Source organism: Coffea eugenioides, chromosome 11 (assembly GCF_003713205.1).
Source record: "Coffea eugenioides isolate CCC68of chromosome 11, Ceug_1.0, whole genome shotgun sequence".
In the NCBI taxonomy this organism is placed as follows: domain Eukaryota; kingdom Viridiplantae; phylum Streptophyta; class Magnoliopsida; order Gentianales; family Rubiaceae; genus Coffea; species Coffea eugenioides.
In genome coordinates this window covers 42,385,952-42,401,891 of record NC_040045.1, presented here as the reverse complement: position 1 = coordinate 42,401,891, position 15,940 = coordinate 42,385,952, and the positions used below count along the sequence as shown (strand labels likewise).

The following is a 15,940-nucleotide window of genomic DNA, read 5'->3' as shown; positions in this document are numbered from 1 at the left end:
GCAAAGTTGAAAGCAATGGGAGCATATGAGATGATGAACAATCTGCAAGTGAAGCTGAAGCAACTGTTTTTGCTGTCGGAAAAATTTGAGTGTTAGGCAAGTTGGAAGAGGTCTTTCCACCACAACACTGGCTCCGTGTTAATGCACCGTTTCTAGTCGCAGCAGGGTTAGTTGTGCTGTTTGTGCATTTTCGCCGCGGCGGCGGCGGCGGCACTAAGCCATCGAACTGGAAGATGATGAAAGCCCCTGGAAGGGACTCTCGTATCCGTAGGGATGCCTTTCAGGACAACCCCAAAGGATATTTCCTGGACCTTCGTGCTAGTAAACGTAAAAATACTAGTCGTGATTAGTTGTAGCGCATATACATGAAGTTTGTCCTGCTTTCCTCTCCGTGTCCTGGAAGATCAATTGTTTGTAGTCATTTTGGGATTTTTATGTTTCAAATGTGACCCAGCTCACAAAAGTTGTTTCTGAACTTTGTGATTTCTGGGATATCACTACTACTGTTTTGTATGAATTACTACTTTCCTAATAGTGAAAATAAGAATGGGAAGATGGATGCAGTTTGCCCAAGATTCGGAGTTATTTGCCTATATAACTCCCTTCACAAAAAATATTGATTCAATTTCATACTTTATTCCCATAGCAACCTTATCTGTTATCCATCGGATCAAATTCAAATGGAAATGAGAAAAAGGGTAAAACCCTTCATCAGCCATTAATATAGTCTAAAAATTCCTTACATGACTATAATACTCTAATTTGAATCTATCTTTTCTTTTCTGACTATAGTACTCTACTCTGCTTTTACTTGTCACTTTACTTTCCAAAAAAATCTTGAATACTTAACATAAACTTGACGATATTTCTAAAGATGAGAGTAGAATCTAAAATTTGATGTTCATCTCCGTTATAGTTGCAATAATTTTGGTTTCCTTCTTATTAAGAAAAAGAAAAAATAAAAGAAAAACTTACTACAAATTCAGGGAAACTGGAATTATCACCAAACACGAAAGCAAAACCTAAAATTTTGATTGTTTATCCCCATTCCAGTTGGGCTTTAGCGAGAGTGTATTGAAGAAATGCCATGTTGAGGACACATCATAAATAGACTATGGGAGGTGAGTTTTGTGTTACAGTTACCATTTGTAGGTCTCTACTTGAAAAGGCAGAATTACAGACCACGCCGTGCCATGCCATGCAATGCCATGCATATGCGTAGTAGCTGGTGCTGTTGTAAATTGTATTCCTGGAAAATTCTTGATTTCACCTTTTTGTCATCCCTTGGAGCTCAAAAAAGAAGGTTTTTTTTTGGTTATCAAGGAGAGCTAAGTAGCTCAATACATAGATACTAAACGAGGGTGGTTACTCCCCAAAAAAGAAGTTTAAAATGCAAATGCAATAATATCGAAATTTTCCTGTTATTTTGCTCTTTGACAACTCTAGTCTTTTTAGTTAATTTCTGGGATCCTGATCATGAAATCAGTAGTCAGGGCAGTAGTCAGGACGAGTGCAAGAATTTGTGGATGGCAGATTTTTTTTTTTTTTATTCCCTTTCGAAGTTTCCTAATCGTGTTTTTTCATGAAATTTCTAGCTAATTGATTGTTGGTTACCAGGCTTTTGTGACGGAAAATTCTAGGAAAATTGGGGAGGTTGTTAAACCTCATTATTAGTTCCTAATTTCGTACTGCCTATGGGTCAATGGAGTGTGGTGCACTAAATGGATTGGGGCCCAGTCCCATACTTTTCCAAACGGGAATTTCTTGGAATTTGGTTGGAAGTAATAATCCATCATTCCCAATCTTCCACATATCCCGACAAAATTGTGGAAGGGAAAATTCAGCGGTTCCATCGTATTAATGATGAAGACTTTTTTTCGTTTTTGACAAGATTAATGAGGAAGACTAGGAACAGCAAGACTATTTGGTCAAGTCGTCAACTTTGATCGGGAAAGTGCAGGCTCTTGTTTTCATGTTTGGGAATGAAGATTTCGGATTTACTTACTTAAAATGAATCCAAGGAAAAAATCGTTTCAGAATAGAATAAATAAATTGTGTAGTAAAGAAAAAAAAAATTGAAAACATTCTATTCGAGAAGGATATTACCATGTTCGAGTTTTTTTTTTTTTTGGGGTTTAAGTGTTTGAATGATGGAGGTGGGCATGCTTTCATACTATTTTCTCATTTCATATCAAAATTTATAATTGTTACATTAAAATTGCTGTGTAATCACCGAATGAAAATATGGAGCCACTTTGGCATGCATTTAATTTTCATGCGTATACTACCGGAAAAATGGATATTACCCATTTCAATATAGCATTAATATGGAGCCACTCTGCTCTTAGAACTGTTAGGTTCATGGTTTGAATCTTGGGTTGATAATTGGAAATGAAAAGGGTATGGAACTGAGAGGAGAGGGTTGGAAAAAAAATATATATATAACCTTTGGGAATTTGGTTTTTAAGTATGTTTTGTAATTATCTTTTCATTTCTTTTTTTAAAAAAAAAATTGAATCCAAGAAAATCACAATTTTAGTCACTAGATCAAATTTTCATAAACATTTTTTGTGCTTGTAAACTATTAACATCGTAAAATTATTACAATATAATATTTTTCCCCCTTGTGGACCATTGTCCAAGTGCAGTCAACTAACGGGGGATATTTATTCTAATGACACAAATATGTGAGGAAGCAATCAAAGGGAGCAGGGACTGAGTACTGAATAGAGAGGAGTGATCAGAGATGGGGATAGAGAGCGTAGAAAAGTTTGTGGTGGAGAAGCTGAAGGAACTATGGCAAGCGATGGAAAACCTTTGGGGGCAATTCTTGGAATGGTTTGACAAGATATTTCCACCGGAAACAAGAGGAGAGAAGCTGCATCACTGGCTGCAGATTGCTTTACCAATTGCCATTGCTGGACTTGTTCTGTCTCTGTTGCTCTATTGCTGCTATAAGTGCTGTTGCAAATGTGGAGGCGGGAGAAGAGTCAAGATGATGAAAGCTCCAGGCAGAAACTGTAGGATGCCAAGACCTGCATTTGAGGCCAACCCCAAATCATATTTTAGAAATCTTCGTGCACATCCTGGTGATCAACTCTGCTAAGAGATCACTACTACAACTATATAAACTACAAAGCCTGCCTCCTACCAATAACGGAATCTTTGCTATGGTTCTCTTCTCAGATTTGCCTTTTTTTTTTAAATCCCTTCTGGCTTTTGGTGTCTGTAACTCTTTCATATCATCAAACGTCAAGATGTTGGTCGTAGAAGATGGTTGTGTGATGACGATGATGATGATGATTATGTTGCTTTGGGTCCGTGATTATATAGATATGATCCTTAAATGCTTCAAACTCTTGAAGAAACATATTCTTAGTTTTGTGTACATATCTTTGATCAGTTGCAAAATTGGCAAGAAAATTAGCAAGATATTTGCTATTTTCTTCAAACTAGACTTGCAGATCACTGCAAAAATCAGAGGATCAAGCCTTTGTCATTTAAGCAAAACAAAAAATCTTCTTCATGTAAATTCTAGAGCCATGAAAGTATGAAAATTTGGAAAAGGAAATATAAGAAGTCTCTTCGGAGATGAACACACGGGAACTTTAACTGGTGAACATTATTATTCTTTTTTATTTTCTCCCTTTTTTTTGATGTAAATAAGACTTGATACTTTCTTCATGTAAATAATTCTTGATCACCTCAGAGGAAGCAATTGATCAGGCTTCCCCTACGGGCCCTACCTTCTGAAGGAGCTACTCAAGTAGCATTGCATTTCTTTTTCTTCTTCTTTTTTTTTTTTTGTCAAAAGGAGCATTGCATTTCTCATATTCCTTTTCTTCTACTTTTGTGATTCTTAACTCTTAAGAAGTAGAAAGAAGGTAGGGACAAACGAGGAGCAAAGATACTGAGAATCCAACCATGAAAAAGTTCCCCTTGGAAGGAAACTACAATCGATTCTCCTATTTTTCTTTATAATGAAGCTTCGTGAGTAGGTAACCATTAGCTATCAAACTTTTTCTTTTCATTTATTTATTTCTCTTAACTTTGTTCTTCTGTTGATCAATCATCTTGCCTTGGAAAGTAGATCAAGAAAAAAGTTAGAAAAAAAAGAAAAGAAGAAGCACTTCCTCAGATGATAGAAGTCACTTTGGCGTTGATTGATTGGTGCTGTGCGTACGATTTAGGCCTTGTTTGAAAAGTTATAAAAAGAAGAAGCACTACATCGGATGATAGTTAAGTCCATCGGATGATACCCTTGCTCCCCGTCTCGAGTTCTCACATCATTTGTGAGTGGTGTGTGTGAGTTGTAGTTAAGTTTCACGGGGTGTCAAAAGTCAGCTAGCCTTTTGATTTTTCCTCGTGGGGTGAATTTAGTTGCTTATTGCTTAACATTGTTGGCAAAAGGATGATAGAAGTCACTTTGGCGTTGTTTGGTGCTGTGCGTAACGATTAGGCCCTGTTTGAATTGGTTTTTTTTCTCAAGAAATTTTTACGTTTTCTGTGAACATATTTTTTAATTACATTTTTCTTGTATTTCACATGCATCAAATTATTATAGTATATTTTTCTACGAAAACTTCAAGAAATAACAATCCAATTGCACAGTCAAAAAATTAAGAACTCAAATTTGGAGCTCCCACAGCCAAATTTTTGAGGGGATAAAGTAACAAACATCTGCAAATCTTACGAGAAATTATTTATTTTCTTTCCTCTTCTTTTTTTTTAAAAAAAATTTTTTTTTTAAGCAGGATGGGATTTAAGAAATTGGTCAACGAGAGTCAACTGCATTTTGTGGGTAAATGTGAAAGATTGGGAAGGAAGGAATAGCTGTCAGTTCCCAGTTCCCACTACCCAGTTCGCGGAAATATAGGATTTGGGGCAGGGACTTTTTTAATCAGTATGACCGTCCTTGCACGGTTAAGGGCCAAGATTGGCCTTCAAAATTTTCTGCGGCTGAGATTACACCATGTAACAAGATTTTCGCGTCAAGTGTGGGGCCCACCACTATCTGTTGTGAAAATACATTCTGTGAAAAAAAAGTTACACGATGTACAAAGAAAGTTACGCGCAGTTGATAATGACTAAAATTGACGTGCAACCGTCCGTGCCCCGAGTCCAAATTGTATACTGACTTTCTTATGGCAGTGAAGTGATTGTATACTGCAATTGTCTCGTACCAGCAACGACTTGTCCTTCGTAGGAAGGACTTGACCAGTAATGGACGTACTTAGATTCGAGTTCCAGTATCACTTGAAACGATCGTTATCTTAAAGGATATCGCCCTGACCTAGAAATGGAACGAGACTCTTCTCCTCCTCTAAACATATGCATATTGTTCATTTTTTACTTCAACTAGTCTGTAACACCATATATGTATGTCTGTGGGAGGAAAACGTACTACTCTTTCATCTATAAAGTTTTTTGAACAGTGTAATGACTAGCAAGAAGCTCATCTCTTTTTAAATTGATTAATTTCAGTAGGGAGCACAAGCAAGGAAGATGGGGAGACCCTGAGAATTTTTTGTTTTCCAGCACCAAACAATAATGCTATGTTTCCTGTCTATACATGCATTTTGGAACTCATAAATTAACTTAAAACACAAGCTGCTAAGATATTTTATTTCCATTATATGTATATATATATATATCAGAGAACACGCATGCCTCTGATCTTACATATGCATTGAACAAACTCTAGCAAACACAAATATGCAGAATATCATTAGCAACTAGGAAATGGGAAATTACACAACCAGTAGATCCCGAAAACATCAAATCACACTACTGCAACAATTCCATGATCATAACATGTAATAGTTGCGAGCCCATACTTATTTTTTGCCCCTTTTCTCATCGCGATGCAGCTTGCGGAAATAGTCTTTTGGGTCACGCTCGAAATCATCCCTGTAGATGCGTTTGCCACCCCCTCCTGGTGCCGTCATCTTCTTCCTGTCATCTTGCGGCTCTGGTTCGTCCGAAACTGATCCCCATGCTAATGCAGCAATACCCAATGCTAATGCAGCAAGACCTATTCCAGCAATACCCACAGCAGTAGCTGCTTTCTTCTGTGTATTAGACCCCTCCCCTGGGTTGGAAGACATACCTTCAATTTTTTTTAATGTAGTTTTGTTACTAATGTGTATTCTCGTTTGTTCACTTGAGGTTGTTTGTTTATTATATAGTAGTGGCAGCTGGGTTGGTCGGTGGACTGCAGTCCATCAAATTAAAAGGATGTATTATCGTATGAATTTGAGAAAATTACATATTGTGACAAATAATGAAAAATAAAGTCCGAATCCTTGAACTTCCATCGTCCACTAAGACTTAAAAGTTTTTCATGGTGGCCATCAATCATTTGACAGTTATGGTCACGCTTGCACCTTAAGTTTTCCCTGGTGACCCACACGGGCTTGCTGACTTTCAAATACTCGTTCCAATTGTAATTATCCATGCTAGCTAGCGTGTTGAAGCGCAAAACTAACAGGGACTTGGCCTTTCGTTATCTATCTTTAAACACATAATAAATGTTCACACAGAATTTAGTCACTTGTGACTTGGATTAACATAAAATTTGAAAGACAAAGATCATGATTGTATTGCCACTTCATAATAGGACTACAGAATTTGGAAATTAAGGAAATTGATCCTTGAACTAAAAACCATTGATTTGCAGTTCGTGAACATGTTCCTAGGAAAACAGCTCTTTCAAGCCAAGAAATTCTGTAACATCGACAGAATTCCATTATATTTTATATCCATTATATGTGTGTGTGTATATATATATATATCAGAGAACACGCATGCCTCTGATCTGACATATGTATTGAACAAACTCTAGTAAACACAAATATGCAGAATATCATTAGCAACTAGGAAACGGGAAATTACACAACCAGTAGATCCCGAAAACATCAAATCACACTGCAACAATTCCATGATCATAATATGTAATAGTTGTGAGCCCTGATTTATTTTTTGCTCTTTTTGTCAACGCGAAGCTGACGGAAATAGCCACTTGGGTCGCGCTGGAAATCATCCTTGTAGATGAGCTCGCCATTCCTTCCTGGTGCCTTCATCTTCTTCCTGTCATCTTCCGGCTCTGGTTCGTTCGAAACTGATCCCCATGCTAATGCAGCAATACCCGATGTTAATGGAGCAAGACCTATTCCAGCTGCCACAACAGCAGCTGCTTTCTTCTTTGTATTAGACCCGTCCCCTGGGCTGGAAGACATACCTTTAATTTTTTTTTTTTTTTTTTTTGTGTAGCTTTATTGCTAATATGTATTCTCGTTTGTTCACTTGAGATTGTTTGTTTATTATATAGTAGCGGCAGCTGGTTTGCAAGATCCCAAAGTCGTTGATAAGATGGTGAATGGAATGTAGCTTTATTACTCTGATATAGTGATATGTATTCTTGTTTGTTCACCTGAGTTGTTTGAGGCTTGTTTGGTTATTATATAGTAGTGGCAAGTGGCAAGTGGCAAGTGGCAAGTAGTGACTTTTATGCAGGAGAAATAGCAATATAATAAAAAGTGGGATAGAGAGTGGCACAGGATGTGACACAGAAGATCCGTTGCGAATAAATGGTCATACAACATTTAGTTACTTGTGACTTAGATTGACATAACATTTGAAAGACGAAAAGATTATGATCGTATTCCCACTTCATTATTATTTGGGTCCAAAATGTGCTGTCGATGCTACAGAATTTCCTTGGCTTGAAGGAGCCGTTTTCCCAGGAATATGTTCACAAAGTGCAAATCCATCAATGGTTTTTAGTTCACGGATCAATTTCCTTAATTTCCAAATTCTGTAGTCCTACTCAACGTATCAAAAAAGTAAAAGCTACTCTCTCTACCTCAACGGATATCTACTATAGTTTCGGCAAGCAGATGCCATCCTGATGATGAATAAAACAGGTCGGCTCTTGGAGCATCTTTTTACATCTTCTGATTCCACACATTGTATTGCATGTATACTCGAAACAAATTGACTGTGATGATGCTGATGAGCTTCTGATTCTTAATCTAAATCCATTTTATTGTCACCGTTTTCGCTATGGGTGGAACTGGAACCAATAGGCTGAACCCAAGATTTTGGCCACCATAAATCTACCTTAGTCACATCACCTTCCATTATGCTATCCAACCAAATCTTGGTGCAACTCAAGAATCCTCAAGTATAATAGAGAAAAAGAAAGAAAAGGAAGGACCCCTAACCAAATACTCAAGAATTAACTTTAATAGTAGTTTGGGTAATCGTGGTTGCTGATTAATAACCTGATAAGAATTTTTTGGGGGACAAATTAGTCTGCTCTCCTTCTTCTTGAGATGGGACCTCATATTGTTGAACTCTCCCCCCCGGCCTTTTTTCTTCATCTACCTCGTGTATTTGAATTTTGAAAGACTTCTCTGGTCTTCTTAGTTTTTAAATCCTCTTCTTTTTCTTTGGTTGAAAAGTAAGAAGTGACTAGGGAATAAAATAAACAAAGACGATGAATGATAGGAGACACTTGGGTCCCGGATTAATGTGCGGATCCAATAAATAATGCTTGCTTCGCTAGCTACACTGCTGTGCCGAATAAAGAAGCTTTTTTGGTGGCAGTACTGAGGAGTGACTGCTACTAGTGAAGTGAAACGCTTTTGCGACTAATGCACCGAAAATTCTCACCTTCACGTGGTGGGTATACAGAAAATCACAACTTGATCAAGCTTATTATGGCTAGCACCCTCACTTGATTGGATTTTGCCAAACACAAAAGGTTCTTCAAGCTTTTAATTAGAAGTCGAAGCAGATTTTTACCGAATCCTTTCACTGGGTAGCACACAGAATAAAAGATGGGAGCTGAGAGTATGATCAGTATGATCAGCAATCTGCTGGAGAAACTGAAGGGATTTGGGGAAGAAAGCACGATTATGGTGAACAGCACACTGACAAAGTTGAAAGCAATGGGAGCAGATGAGATGATGAACAATCTGCAAGTGAAGCTGAAGCAACTGTTTTTGCTGTCGGAAAAATTTGGTTTGTTTTTGTTAGGCAGGTTGAAAGAGGTCTTCCCACCACAACACTGGCTCCGTGTTAATGCACCGTTTCTAGTCGCAGCAGGGTTAGTTGTGCTGTTTGTGTATTTTCGCGGCGGCGGCGGCGGCACTAAGCCATCGAACTGGAAGATGATGAAAGCCCCTGGAAGGGACTCTCGTATCCGTAGGGATGCCTTTCAGGGCAACCCCAAAGGATATTTCCTGGACCTTCGTGCTAGTAAACGTAAAAATACTAGTCGTGATTAGTTGTAGCGCATATACATGAAGTTTGTCCTGCTTTCCTCTCCGTGTCCTGGAAGATCAATTGTTTGTAGTCATTTTGGGATTTTTATGTTTCAAATGTGACCCAGCTCACAAAAGTTGTTTCTGAACTTTGTGATTTCTGGGATATCACTACTACTGTTTTGTATGAATTACTACTTTCCTAATAGTGAAAATAAGAATGGGAAGATGGATGCAGTTTGCCCAAGATTCGGAGTTATTTGCCTATATAACTCCCTTCACAAAAAATATTGATTCAATTTCATACTTTATTCTCATAGCAACCTTATCTGTTATCCATCGGATCAAATTCAAATGAAAATGAGAAAAAGGGTAAAACCCTTCATCAGCCATTAATATAGTCTAAAAATTCCCTACATGACTATAATACTCTACTTTGAATCTATCTTTTCTTTTCTGACTATAGTACTCTACTCTGCCTTTACTTGTCACTCTACTTTTCAAAAAAATCTTGAATACTTAACATAAATCTGGCGATATTTCCAAAGATGAGAGCAGAATCTAAAATTTGACTGTTGATCTCCGTTACAGTTGCAATAATTTTGGTTTCCTTCTTATTAAGAAAAAGAAAAAATAAAAGAAAAACTTACTACAAATTCAGGGAAACTGGAATTATCACCAAACACGAAAGCAAAACCTAAAATTTTGATTGTTCATCCCCATTCCAGTTGCGGTAATTTTCTCTTTCTGATGCTCTCATTCCTATTAAAAATAAAAAAGAAAAAAAAGGAAAAACTCACTACAAATCTAGCGAAATTGGAATTATTAGTATGTTTGTAAATAACTCTCCATCACTTGTTCATTCAATTAACTCTTTCCAGAGTTTTAGTTTTGATTTTGTCATACTTCATTGAACGGGAACTCATTGTGCATGTGGCAATGTGAGGGGAATTGCATGTAGGGCCGAGAAAAGGAGTCTCGTGCTTTTATTTTGGATGGATACCCATTGAGTTTGGAACCTCCTATGTTAATAATGGTGGTGACAAGAATTTGATTTAGAAAGCATGGAGGAGGTTGCACGTTATCAAGGGCTAAAGGCAGAAGATTAGATTAGTAATAAAATTTGGAGTTGAATCATTTATAGGAATATTTTTTGAAAAAAAGGTTATTTTGGCAACAAAAAAAAAAAACTCCAAGATTCATTTCTAGAATGCATAGATATACTTGGCCAATAACTTAATATAGTACGAAATAGGAATAGCAAACTGAGTTTCATTAACATGCATGCCCAAGTATGTGTTCTTTCCTTCCGCGTTACTGCTCCCATCCCATGGGGCGGTCCTGGAAATTACTTAATGATGTGTTGATCTCTATCGAACATAATCTCTGCCTTGGAAGAAGTTATACTGGTTTAGGTAACTTGAATTTGGATTCTACTGCACTTAGCAGCCTAACTTGGGTATGCTTCCATTACCGGCAAGTAGTGGGCCTTGGGAAGGATGGATAGAAACGCTTTAATATTCGACTCTACGGTTCCCAATTCGCGCGGAAATGGTAAGCTGACAGGTTGATAGCAACAGTAATTATGAGATGATCAATCCATAACTTCTGTTAAACTGATGATCAATCCCTGCAGACCAAGAGCACGAATGGTTGTTTATGGCACCGGTTCTGAATGATGTAATATTTTTTGAATAAAACGTAAACTACTTGTAAAATTTAACAACAGAGATACAATTATTATATATGAGACCCACATGAGCAATAATAAAATATCATACTTCTGTTATAAAGATGTACAAGAAGTTTACATAACGTTCAAAAAATGCTACCTTGTTAGACCATCCATCCCTGCCCTGCTCCCAATCCGTTCAGTCCCCACCAATTAACATAATCAAAATCAATTAGTGTTAGACTGATAATTGGGTAGCGACTATTAGCCTATGACCTACTTGTATTAGTACTCTAATTACTCTTAATAATGTCTAGTCTATCACGGGGTAAAAGAATGTGGCAGCTACCACTACCTTAATTATTGGACAACGCAATTAAAGCTAAAGCACTCAATCGCCTTTAATAACACTTCCTCCCTTCAAAGGTCTGTTATTATTTTTGCTCTTTTCACTTGAGAATCAAGCAAGGAAAGATGAGACTCAGAACTGATATTATGATCGGCAATTTGCAGGAGAAAATGAAAGGAATTGGGGAAGGAAGCACGATCATGATGAACAGCACACAGGCAAAGTTGAAAGCAGTGGGGGCAGATGAAATGATGAACAATCTGGCAGAGAAGCTGAAGCAACTGTTCATGATGCTGGAAAACTTTGGTCTGTTTCTGATTGGCAGGTTGGACGATGCCTTCCCACCAGAAACTAGAAAGGAGAGGCTACAACACTGGATCCGTGTTGGTGCACCTTTTGTTTTTGCAGGATTGGTCATACTGGTGCTGTATTGGTGCTTTAGCCGCTGCATTCGTTGCTGTTGCGGAGCCAAGGCATTGAAGATGATGAAAGCCCCTGGAGCGAATTTTCGGATTCCTAGGCATGTCTTTGTGGCCAACCCCAAAGGATACTTCCGTGCTCTCCATGCTGGCAAAGTTAAATTCTGAAGTTTGTCCGAAATTTCTTTCTGCCCTTTTAAATTGCTTGTAATTGTTTGGTGAACTTCATGTTTGGAATGCGTTTGTGCTTACAACTTTAAAATTTATATTATTGAGGTTTGTCCTCTGTTGTTTATGGAGTTTCAGCCGTTTGTATGGATTCCTTTCCTCGTACGTAAATTGGAATGGGAAGATTCAGATTGCAAAGATCGGCATCTACCATCCATTATATGCTGCTGCCTCTTGGGGCAATAACAAATATGACTAAGTTGACAATTGTAACATATTTCAGTAGGCCTTACTATCAATTTTCACCATTTCGTCCAAATAGGACTCGCTACCATTTCCTGCCAACAGAACAACCAAAACAGAAAACTTTTATTCACTACTAGGAGTAACCATTAATCTAGTCTTTCCCCTATTCACTCGCGCAGACTGCGAAAATGACTAGCAGGGTCACGCTCGAACTCATCCCTGAAAATGTAGTAGTCCCTTCCTGGTGCTTTCATCATTTTCCTGTTACTGGATGTTTCCGCTGCTCCCAGGATCTTACAAATGCCCCATGCCACAAGACCTACTCCAGCTGCAACAACAGCCACTGCCTTGACTATCTCCTTTGCTTTCTCTTCCCTTTCCTCAGTCATTGTCTCGGTAGAGTTCTCAACATGCCCGGAATTCTCTGTGCTTTCACAACTACCCATTATGTTATTCTGTTTAGAACTGTTCGATCTTATAAACTAGCTGCACACTGCAGCAATCTGTTACCTATTTATGGACAAAATTTGTTCGACTCTTGGATACCGTAGGTACTAATGAAGGGATAAGATTATTTTCTTGACCATGAATGTAGTTAATGAGATGATGTTCCATCTTCCATGGTGGTTAACGATGCGACTTAGTGCTGATAATCTTGGAGAAATTATCCCAAAAAAAAGAAACTCTGTTTTAGTTTTCCAACAAACCAATGCACTTGGTCTCTCCCATTGACTACATTTCCCCTGTCCCAGTTCTTGAAAATTGAAACAGAGAATTGATTCTTTGATTAAGATGACGGCATATTTCTCAAAGATAATATAGGAATGAAAAGTAATTGAATGGAAGAGCAACATGCCAAGCCAAATAAATATAAGGTGTTCTCTTCTTTTTTATTTTCGATTAATATTTGTGTTGGATAAAATTTTCGTAACAAATGACAAATAGGACAGTGCTGTAGTGCCTATAGTTATGGTAACGATGTTAGGAAAACCTACTATTACAGGTTTCTATTATCTTTAGTGACAAATCGAATTTTTGAGCGACTTTTTAAATATTATATTAAAATAATTAATATTAACTTTAGTAAGTTTTTACTTAAAACGAGTAAGTATATGCCTAAAAGATAAGTTTTAGTCAAAAATAGAAATTTACCCTTTCAGTAATTTAATTTACTTATTATTTGACAAATGTTACTTTTGTTTAATTAAAACTTATTAATACTAAAAGTAAAAAAAATTACATATTAAAGTAAGAAAATAATCGATTTCTAAAACGGTTTGGGTTTCCACATCTCTCTAAAGTTGCTTCCCTTCTTTTTATTATCTTCTCAGAAATTTTTCCCTGGAAAAGGAAGGAGTACGATCATCATCTTATGGAACGGGATTAGCTTTTGCTAAAATTTAGAAAATTGATCAAGCGGGCTAAGCAATTCTATCTTCAGGCTAAACTCTTCTGGTAGGTTTCATGCCTCAGTCTCTATTTCTGCCTTCTACTAAGCATTGATTCTCATTTCAGTCAATCAATTGGCCTGCCTAGGTGCAGAGGAAAAGCTAAATATGCTTTATAGATAGCACAGGTTCAGGAGAAAGGGTTTCCCCTCTATCAGACACAACAAAAGGGTTAGCAACGGTGGTAGCCAACCAAAGAGCATATGAAAAATAGCGGTGACGAGGTTAGACCATCATGTTCTCTTGAAATCGTTTGTTTATATTGCTGTAATTTATTTATATTTCATTTGTTTTGTTTGTCAAGATTTTCTTGTGAAATCAGGGCTGAGAATTTGAAGAATTTATTGCAATTTTGGGGTTGAAATTGTCCATTGAAACATCTAGGAAATGGTTGTAGTTTTGATTGTTTACGGGTAAAATATGCTTAATAGCCATATGAAACATCTAGGAAAGGACTTGAGACTAGGTGTTTAAGTTAAATGTGATTAATTTGGGAATGCATATAAGATGTTCGGTGAAATGCCAAAGAGAAATTTGACTTGGTGGTTTTGATTTTCAGTTTGGCGGACAAAATACAATTGATTCTTAAACATTTTAATATTTTTGATGATAATAAGCTTTTTGATAACTACCATTGACTTTGTCTCTAATAATTTCGTAAGCACGTTCCTGGCATATATACATAATCATAATTTAGTCTTTTAGGGTCAACTTTCAGAAGCAGTCAAATGGTTCGATATCTGTAAGAACATTCATAAAAGAGCATGAAGGCAAAATACGCAATGACATAATCAATTTTGCCTTCTTGAATTCCTCTAAAAGAAGGAATTTTGTCTTCTTTAATGAACGGAAAACTGATGTTGCAGACAAGTTTTTGCTGCTTATAGGTTTCCTTTGCATAAGAACTAGGCAATCTCTTTCAGGCATTTGTAGGTTGTACTAGGCTCTCTTCTGCAACTTTCGACCAATCCTATTTGCAAAAATTTTTTTTTGAGTCGCATGTTCTTTGAGAAAATCAACTTCGTTCAATATTTGAGAAGCTCACTTATATATTTCCTAAGACAGGAAACGCATGGTACAAAGTACATCTTGCTAAACAAATACGCAATCAATGTGCCTACTTGTACTTTCATTTATTTCATCTTCAGTATAGAAGAACAAACAAATAAAAAAAATGACATAATCAATCTTATGCAATAATGAAACATTTTGAAATGTATTTACTTCCAGTTGAATTATTCCGTGGATGACCATACAAAATAACCCTTAACATTTACTTCATCACTACAAAAGGATGAAAAATACCATAAATAATTACCTGAAGGAAGAATAGCACATATTCTGCTATTGTTCTATCGTTATGTAGTTGTTCTTGGCTATCCAACCTAACAGCTTCATAATAATTCTTCCAAAATTTAAATGAAAGGAGCAGTCTATCTTTGAGAGCCACAATTTTGCTTACTCAATTGTTAATCGAGTATTCAAAAGGTGATTTTGAATATATCTTATTCTGGTAGTATCCACTCGAGATTTTAGGAGTGTTAAACTTGTATCATTTTTTTAAACAACGGCTGCAGAACAAGGTGAAATTATTGTCAGATACAATAGCTAGAGTTGTAAGACTTTCTTTGCCTTATCTTATAAAGGGGCCAAAAAGGAGTTAATGGATAGTAACTGGTTTCAGATCATTCCTCCTGGTCAGGTAATATATAGCTTGCTTTTATTTTTGTCTTGAGACATGCAATTTAATTGTGCTGTATTTGCATTTGAATAGGCATTAATGTGGGCATGCAATCCTTCATTAATCCAAAGTCATGTACGAAACACTAGCTTGTTAGGAGACGAAAATCAGGTACATTTTTTTCTTCTTCACGCCTAAGTTTTATGTTACCTATTTGCTATGATTATGTGTTGTTGTGGCCTTTTTTTAATACAAATCTTGTGATGGTTTTGTAGTGAATGAACCAGATTTCAGCCAAGACCATTAAGAAATTTTATTCTTGAGAGGGTACAGATTTTTCAGATGGACTTTGCTAAAAAATTTTAGGATGATTTACGTTTCTCCGAAGGTAGTGTAATGCGTTTTGATTGTAAATCTGAACACAATCTCCTTAGTTTGCAATGGTTGGTGTTTACTTGTTTTAATGTGAATACTTTCAACATCCAAGTGCTCTTGGGTTTGTAAACGAGAAATTTCAATTCAAACCGAAGCTTTTGATAGTGATTTCAGAGCCCTTGATTTGCAGGTGATCATAGTCTCAAATCAAGTTACTAGCCTCTTGATTGTTTCAGTTTTCTGAACCCAAAGTCTTTGTGCTCTAAATTCAGTTCTTGTCCATGTAATCTTGTCATGCTTAGATATCCATATC

General features: G+C 36.8%; 1 long non-coding RNA gene across 2 annotated transcripts; it reads left to right on the top strand.

Annotated features, from left to right (window-relative positions):
• Positions 1-13,459: 13,459 nt before the first annotated feature.
• Positions 13,460-15,818, top strand: LOC113754458. 2 transcript variants are annotated; one of them, XR_003465207.1, is made up of 5 exons: positions 13,460-13,578; positions 13,691-13,795; positions 15,218-15,273; positions 15,346-15,423; positions 15,528-15,818. It is a non-coding gene; the product is annotated as an uncharacterized LOC113754458 (long non-coding RNA). The 2 variants fall into 2 exon arrangements; XR_003465206.1 differs by lacking the exon at positions 15,218-15,273.
• Positions 15,819-15,940: the final 122 nt, after the last annotated feature.